Source organism: Oryza sativa, chromosome 8, assembly GCF_034140825.1.
Source record: "Oryza sativa Japonica Group chromosome 8, ASM3414082v1".
NCBI lineage: Eukaryota > Viridiplantae > Streptophyta > Magnoliopsida > Poales > Poaceae > Oryza > Oryza sativa.
Window position 1 is genome coordinate 12,949,692 of NC_089042.1, and position 8,019 is coordinate 12,957,710.

Consider the following 8,019-nt stretch of genomic DNA (forward strand, 5'->3'; position numbering starts at 1 on the left):
ATCATGGAGAATTTAATAAAAATTAAATTCATCCATGCTTTATATTTAGGAAATTTTATTTCCCACATTTAACTTAACTCATAAATTAATAAACATTTAATATAAATTCATACAACAATTTATTAAATAATTTATAAATCGTAAGACGAAAATCACACCTCGCTCCCGCGCCGGCAGGTAGGCCCGTCATGTTCGCCGGCGAGGAAGGCAGGGCTTCCAGATCCGGCAACGGCGGCCTCCTCGCTGGTGGATTGTCGGTTGCCCGGACGAGAGGGGTGCAATGACGAGAGTGGTGCAAGCCACTGCACCCTCTCCTCCTCTTTCATCTCATCTCCACGTTAGCCTCTCTCTCACCCTATCCTCTATGCCTGATGCGGTCCCAGGTCCGATTCCCTCGATTTTCCAATGGCGGATTCGGTCGTGGCCCTCTTCGGCAATACAACGCTGCTCTCCACCCTCTTCCTCCCGTTCTCTACGCCGCTCACCTCCCCTCGGTGCCAGATCCAGCTCAGGGGCTGCTGGATTTGGTACGAGGAGGACACGTGCCGACCGGTTTCAAGGAGGATGGGGAGAGCAAGAGCAGCAGCTTGGGCACCAAAGCCATGACGGCGGCAAGGCATGGGCTATGGCAAAGTATGGCGACGACGGCAGAAAGGCACAGACTATGGCAAGGTATGGTGACGACGGCTGCAAGTAAATTGGGACATTGTGCTTCGGTTTTTCTCCTAGATGTTCTTCATTCTTTCCACATGACTACTGCTAAAACATTGATTCTCCCTATTATATGCATATATACATATATGTTCTAGCCCCTGCTCTCTATTCTTGATTTGCTGCTCATTGTGAGTTTCACATGATTGGTAGGAAGGAAAGAAAAAAGGGAGTGCAGGCTAGAATGCTAGATTATTCAGTACTAATGTTTAAACATCACCACCCAGCTACAGATCAAATCATCTCCTTCTGTCATGCATATATTGTATATGAATCGAGTGTATTGATATTATGATTTGGTTTGTCTCCTAGATGCTCTTCTTCATTCTTTGAGCATGAGTTTTAATAGATCATTTGTCTATACAATTAGTTTTACCTGTTTGCACATTAGTGTTGCAGTATTAATACGAACTGTTGCCATAGTCTCTCTATGTACTTTTGGTTGGGAACACAAGAGTGACATATATGCCTATCATTAATCTATAATAATAACTGCAATGTTGTATTTTATCTTTAGAATTACCCATTGTCTAAGCATACAAAATATCCATCTGTAATTTGAATTGGTTAGTTCTTACATTTTGCATATCAGGTTTATTAGTACCATGACTTCCGTTTCCATAGGCTTTCTCAATATTTGATACAACCAAAATTTGCCATATTGACTACAATGTGCTTTGAACCAAAGAAATATGTTGTAGGTCTGTTATGTACTGTTCTATTTGGTTATTGGAAGTAATTTATATTACCAACTTCTACGCCTTTTACATTTCACCGTTTTAGTTTGTTGGCACCTACTGAACAATATTTTTCCCATCCAAAGTATTCATGAGGTTATTTTCTGTTTGGAGGTCTGGACAGTCTTCTCTCGGGTGTACATGTGGTCGTCAGATTGCTCATCACATTATTATAGTTCCATGATACATGCCGGTTATTTTTGTTGTTATAGTGAGTGTAAAGGTGAAGCCAATTTTATTTTCCAAATGGAACATGCAAGCTATGTTAAACTAAGTTCTTCAGCTTTCTTCCTTGGTAATAAGTTCCCTTCTGTGCTTCTTATCAGGTGTGCAAACGGGAAATGAGTAGCGCTGTCAGCAAGAAATAGAACACACTAAACATGGACTTGAATCTGGAAGTATTACATATGACCCGGCAAAGCTTAAATTTTCTGATGACATCAAAGATTCTCGGTGAACCTGACAATCCTGACATATTATTGCATCCAGCGTTCCAATTTGGCCAGTCCAAAGGTACCATTTGTTTATATCTCCATTTTTACTAGCTCACTTTCCTGATATATGTATGATAGATCATTAGGTTGGCAGTTCTTCCTGCCTTCTTTGCATTTTAGTTCTCAGTGTATTTTCTCTATATTCTTGATCTATACATGGACTCGGAATAAGGTGTTCACCCTAAATAAGGAGGGAGGTCAGTACATTTTTCCTACCTTAAAAATCTGAAGTATGGTTGAACATTGTATTAGATGATATTCAGATAATATTGTTAGTTTATAACAAGCCAGTTGGTTTATACTTAAGCCACTTGGTTAATGCAAAGCTATATATTCTATAATTCCTTTATTTCTTACCAAGGAATGCGAATGTGCCAGTATGTTCCTTCCAGTGCATTTGCCTCTGTTTGATTTTTTATTGATTTGTTGCTCCCCTATTTTTGCCCCTATATTTATTTGGATACTGGAGTTCATTTTCAAAGAGATGAACCTCATGGTCTTCAGGCTTCAGTTTAGACAGATAATTGTGGCGTCTTTAAAGTAACGATGTTATATTGAGGTACAAGTCTTTTAGCCATCATATCTGGAGTAGGCTCCATTATCCCGGGAATTATATTGAAACAACTACAATGGTTAAAAATATATATATTTCAGTTCGAGATTTTGATATTGGCCAGAATTTAATAGACCACAAATACACATTTTTACGATCTCTTCATTATCTCAGTTCAAGCTCTTTGTATAACAAGATAATTGGCAGCATGTTGAGACATGCCCTAAATATAGATGGTAGTATCAATACCAGATATAAATGGCTAAAATTGTTGATATGAATAGTCCAATGTTTTCTTTTTTTTATCTACATTTTGGGCATTTAGATAGTATTTACTATTTTAGAATGCAATATATATATATGTAGCACTGTGAGCAGAGACAGATCAAGAGATGCAATGTCTGTAGTAGATTCATACTCTTCTCAATTGTTATCACCAGGTTGAGAAATCACCAACTTTAGTATGTGCTTATGGGTTATGTGTTCTTGATATTAACCATCTTATTTATGATCTCCTTTTATTCTCTGATGGTACCAATCAATATTATTAATGGTTTGTCTTTTCTGAAAGTCCTTTGTTTGTAGTTAACTAGATAACCAAAAAGATTGGAGCTGATGGCATATGGGATTCCAAAAAATGCCCATGCTATATATGTGGAGTCTGGAGATATGTTTTTTTTACAGGAATCTGGAGATGAGTATATATTTTGTTCACCAGATGAATGTGTCATGTGCCAGCCGTGTGCAATCATTATTGAAACGGACTCAAAATTTCAGGGAAAAATTTTTGCGAATTATTTTTAAGTCATGCTCTTCTCGATTCTTGCGTTGGAGTGATATTGCTTTTAATCTTTTCTTTTATTTTGGACATAAACTTTAATTGCAAAGTTAATCGCTCTTTTAAATTTTATAAAACCTTTCCATTTATTTTCTGTAATCTCTAACTTTGGCTCTAAATTATATTTCCTTTGAATCCATTCCCGAACACCTCCAACAAATACCCTTTCAATTCCCGTTCAACCATCTCTAGAGCACATGAAATATCAATTTCTCTAGAGTTAATACCTTTTTATTTAGAGTTTACCACACTACCACCAATTTTAGTTTTATCTTCCACAAATATTTCCCCTTTGAAATATCGTTTATCTAAATTATCCATTCAAGATTTCAAAGTCTATTATTTAGCTTGGGCCAATATTTCCCCGATTGACCCGACTCTCTGTTATATCCCATTAACCATTTTTATCTTTGGGACTAAACCGGTATAACTCCCTTTTTGTTGGAATTTATTTTGGATCACACCTCTATCTAAACCTATCCCGAAAAACCTTTAATTCCTCTACATCGATCCAAAATATTCTAGGGTCAAGTTCCTATTTTGATCGAGCCACCTGTTTGATTCCTATGGCTTGATTTCCTCCTCGGCACAAGAACTATACTATCACAAATAATTGAGTGATTGCTCTTGTGCTAAGAAACTTATTTCCAATCCCTTCTATTCAAAGTCCAACTTCCTTTAGCCACAAATATTTCATCAAGAATCCATACCACATATTTTGGAGGCTAAAATCCTAATTATTTACCCCCATCTATTTTTGACGTCATCCCAAAATTTATCTAAAGTTAGAAGATCAATTATTTGTGTTCCTTTTCCTCCCATTTGATTATTTCAATCTTACATTTTAAATATTAAAGAAAATCTTTTGTGACAATTTTTATATTTGGTTCTTATTGAATTCTATAAAATTGGAGCATTTTGATCCTTATTGAATTCTTTTAAAGATTGGAGCATCTTTATTTTTATTTTAAAATAAATATCTTTGATTTTATTTTAAAAAATATTTCAAACTCCTTTTGCTTTAAAACCCTTATTCAAAAGACCCCCAAATATTTCTCTTTTAAATCTATTAAAACCCTCCATTCAAATTTTCCCTTAGTTTTCATCTCCTTTGAAATTCCATTTCAAATCCCTCCACACAAAATTCATAAAACCCCTATTCATTTTGGGCCAAATTCCCTTCAATTAACCCAATCAGCACAAGTCTACATGTCTCCTTCCTCCCTCTTGGGCTGTCAGCCCAGCCGAGCCGAGCCAAGCCGGCCCATGGCCGAGCCGCTCCCTCCTCCTGTGGGCGCACTTGGCGCACGCACAGGGCGCCGCCGTCGCCGCCGTCTCGCCACTTCCCGATGCCGCCCGCCGTTTTGCGCCGCCGCCGTCGTCTTGCCTTCGAGGCGAAGGATCCGTCACCAACGTCAGCTGCGACGTCACGCCGCCGACGTCAGCCGCCGAATCGAACCGCCATCACCAACCAATCAACGAACAGAGCTGGCGCCGTGCTCCACTTCTCCACGCCGCCGTCGCTGAGTTCTCCTTATCTTCCTCCTCCGCAACCGCCTTACGCCACCGCCTCTCGCCGCCTATAAAAGGACGACGAGGTCCCCTCTTCCTCCACACACAAACCGACTTCCTCAAGCTCTCTTTCTCTCTTTCTCTCCCATGTCCGGCCATTAGTACCACTGGCCGATCTCCCTCACCGGAGCTTCGCAAGACAAACCCTCGCGCCACCAACTCCGCCTCGTCGAGGTGATTCCATTTTTTTCCTTTCCCCTCTCCCTCCACCTTAAGATAAACCGCCACCACCACCTTCTCTTATCGGCCGGTCTGAGCTTTTGCTACCGCCGTTCCGGCCATCTCCCTCTCTCCCTCCGCCTTCCACCACTTTCCCCGGGTGCGCGTTGCTCGGGAACACCATCTCCCACCGGCGTTCCTACCTCCCGGCCACCGGAGAGCTGGCACCTCGCTCGCCCTCCCCTCTGTTTCCTCTCGACTGCCAGACAGAAGAAAAGAAGAAGAGGTAGAAGAAACATATGACAAGCGGGCCCCACCTTTTATAAAGTAATTCCATTTTCTTTTATCCAATTCCAATCTTTGAGCATCCATATCTCTCCAACCATTGATCCAATTCCAAAAATTCTTTGACCTAAATTCATCTAATTTCAAACCCTCTCTTTTGATACCAAATTTTCTATTTTTAAAATTTTATTTAAATACCTTTTTCTTATTTATTTATTTACTTTCTAATGTTAAATTATTTTAATTAACCTTTAAAAATTATTTTAAATTTATTTGATTTACTTTATATCCCTTTAATTTTTAAATTTATCGTTTAAAAACCTTTTTAAAAATTAAATTATCCTTTAATTTCTTTAGATGCCCTTTTCTTTATTTTAAAATACCATTTTAAATTTTATTTCTTTAATCTATTTTAAAACCCCCTTTTGAATTCAAATTTATTTGATACTTTTTTTTTAAAAAAAACCATCCCTTAGCCACCAAATAACTGCCTTGGAACTTTACTCCTTCCATGGAGACGTTCGCGTGGTCTTACACCTCGACGTCAAACCGTTGGTCGTAAAACCCGGTATCACCTAATCCTAAGGTTGAAGTGTCGCTCTTCGCACCCCACGCCTCAAGCCCTCAACGCTTACAGTGGTCGGAGCCTCACTACTCCCTCAACCTCCACAGTACGCCGCACACTAGTCCTTGAGCTATGTGCAACCCTAGCCGCTCTGTTGTCACTCATGACTGCAGAGTAACACTGTTCCCCTCCACACAAATCTCCTAACTCACTAGTCGTTGTGCTACTTAGCTGTAGCATTGACTAGACGAGCCGATATTTAGCCGTTATGCTGCCCATCTTTAGCATCGGCTAACTAATCCAAATATCTAGCCGTCGTGCTACTCTACCCTAGCATCGACTAGAAACCAATCCACCAAATAAACCCCACCTATCCAAAATTATCCTTTCTTCGATTTTATTCAATTTCCAACCTATAGAAACCATCACCTCTCTTTTCTTCTTCAAGTTAAAAGTTTATTTTTAACCCATTTCCTTTTTCCTCTCACCTCGCTCCAATTTTATTTATTTCTTGGCTTTATCGTTTCTTTGTAGCAATTTGCTTATAGGCTTTATTTGCTATCTTTTTCGTATTCGTACGTTAGACCGTACAACAAGTTCTATCGGCATCCAAGGAGCTGACGTGGACCCAGATGGCTACGCTGAAGCCGCAGGAAATCTTAAGGCGCAAGGCAAGACATAACTAAAATTTTGATCATATAGAAAACTTGATATAATCTTCATATTTAAATTTGATGCATGATATTTACTGTTTTAACATCTCATGGGTAGATGTTATACTTTAGAATAACATTGTGGTGGCTTAAAATGATATTTAATGCTTTTAAGCATTGTTATATGAGATTATGGAAAGATACACTAAACATCATTTTATGTGATTTATTATTCAAACATCTTTACAAACTTAGGAATCCGGTTAAAATGGGTATTTTTGAATGTTATATATAATGAAGTTTGTTGGTGCAGGGAGTTTGGAAAGTTTTGGGTGGTTTAACCGGATTATAATTACCCTCCTTATACCATGGGAAGTGATATAGTTGCGTCCATCCACATGACAAGTAATTGGACTTAGCCTAGTACATTGTCCCACTATATGAAAGACTGTTAGGTGGCTCTATGAGCGGTTGGGGTGAACATGCGTAAGGAGTTAGGGGGCAGTGTTTCACAACAGTGGGATTCATGAAAGTGTGACGATATAGATACCTTGTCTTAGGCCTGGCAAGAGTTCGACCACTATGATGAACCAACACCCCACTGTGCAGTAACTAGTAGTAAGTGGGACTTTTGAACGGCTATGGTGTTTTCAGTCTTGCAAACTGTTCTTATCGTGTGGGTAAAGCTGGACAGTCTCTGTAGAGGTGAATTAAATCATTCGAATGTGGCGTACTCCCGGTTCTGGAGTTGTGTCATCAGGGTGATTCCTACTCCTGAAGTATAAGTAGTTTTAAAATTTAAGTTTTGAGGATATGATTAATATATGATTTTATTACTCATTTACTTTCTTATTGATTTATGTATTCATATCTCTTCACCTTAATTATTTATAATATGTCTTGCTGAGTACATAAGTACTCACCCTTGCATAATTTGACATATAGTTAAACTAACAAGAAATCTGGAAGGCAGCGAGATCTACGGCAACGACAAGTTTTTCTTCTAGGCTAATCTACACTCGAGCTTTTGCCTGTGGAGTTCTTTGAAGTTCTTTGGAGTTTATTGGTTGTAGTTTATTGGTTGTAGTTTTAGTAGTTTTAGTAGTTGAAGAGCTTTGGATTTTCTTGTATTTCAAATAAGGATATATTAGTTTGAATCTTTTTACCCTTTAACAGTTGTATAATTAGTTTGTATGAACAAACTTGTGTAAATAATTGAAAGCTGTTCTGTATATCAATCTGTGCGTGATCGAAATCCTGGACGATCACGAGTGGATTTTCGGGGCACCAAGCCTAAATTGGGTGTTCCCACAATTATATTGTAAGGGCTCAGGCACATTGAGTAGTTTAGACTTATAAATATATCTTTGTGCTCGCTTACATATAAATTTTTCATCTTATGTATGATTAAAAATATCACTGACAACCACCTATTATGTATCATCTTACGCG

General features: G+C 38.6%; 2 long non-coding RNA genes across 2 annotated transcripts; both read left to right on the forward strand.

The window, feature by feature from the left end:
• The first annotated feature begins 167 nt into the window (after positions 1-167).
• On the forward strand, positions 168-2,306 carry LOC9268934 (uncharacterized). Its single transcript, XR_001547876.3, has 4 exons — positions 168-672; positions 1,573-1,671; positions 1,775-1,961; positions 2,115-2,306. It is a non-coding gene; the product is annotated as an uncharacterized lncRNA (long non-coding RNA).
• Positions 2,307-4,946: 2,640 nt separating this feature from the next.
• On the forward strand, positions 4,947-7,799 carry LOC136351518 (uncharacterized). Its single transcript, XR_010734735.1, has 3 exons — positions 4,947-5,391; positions 6,499-6,585; positions 7,513-7,799. It is a non-coding gene; the product is annotated as an uncharacterized lncRNA (long non-coding RNA).
• The last annotated feature ends 220 nt before the right edge of the window (positions 7,800-8,019 follow it).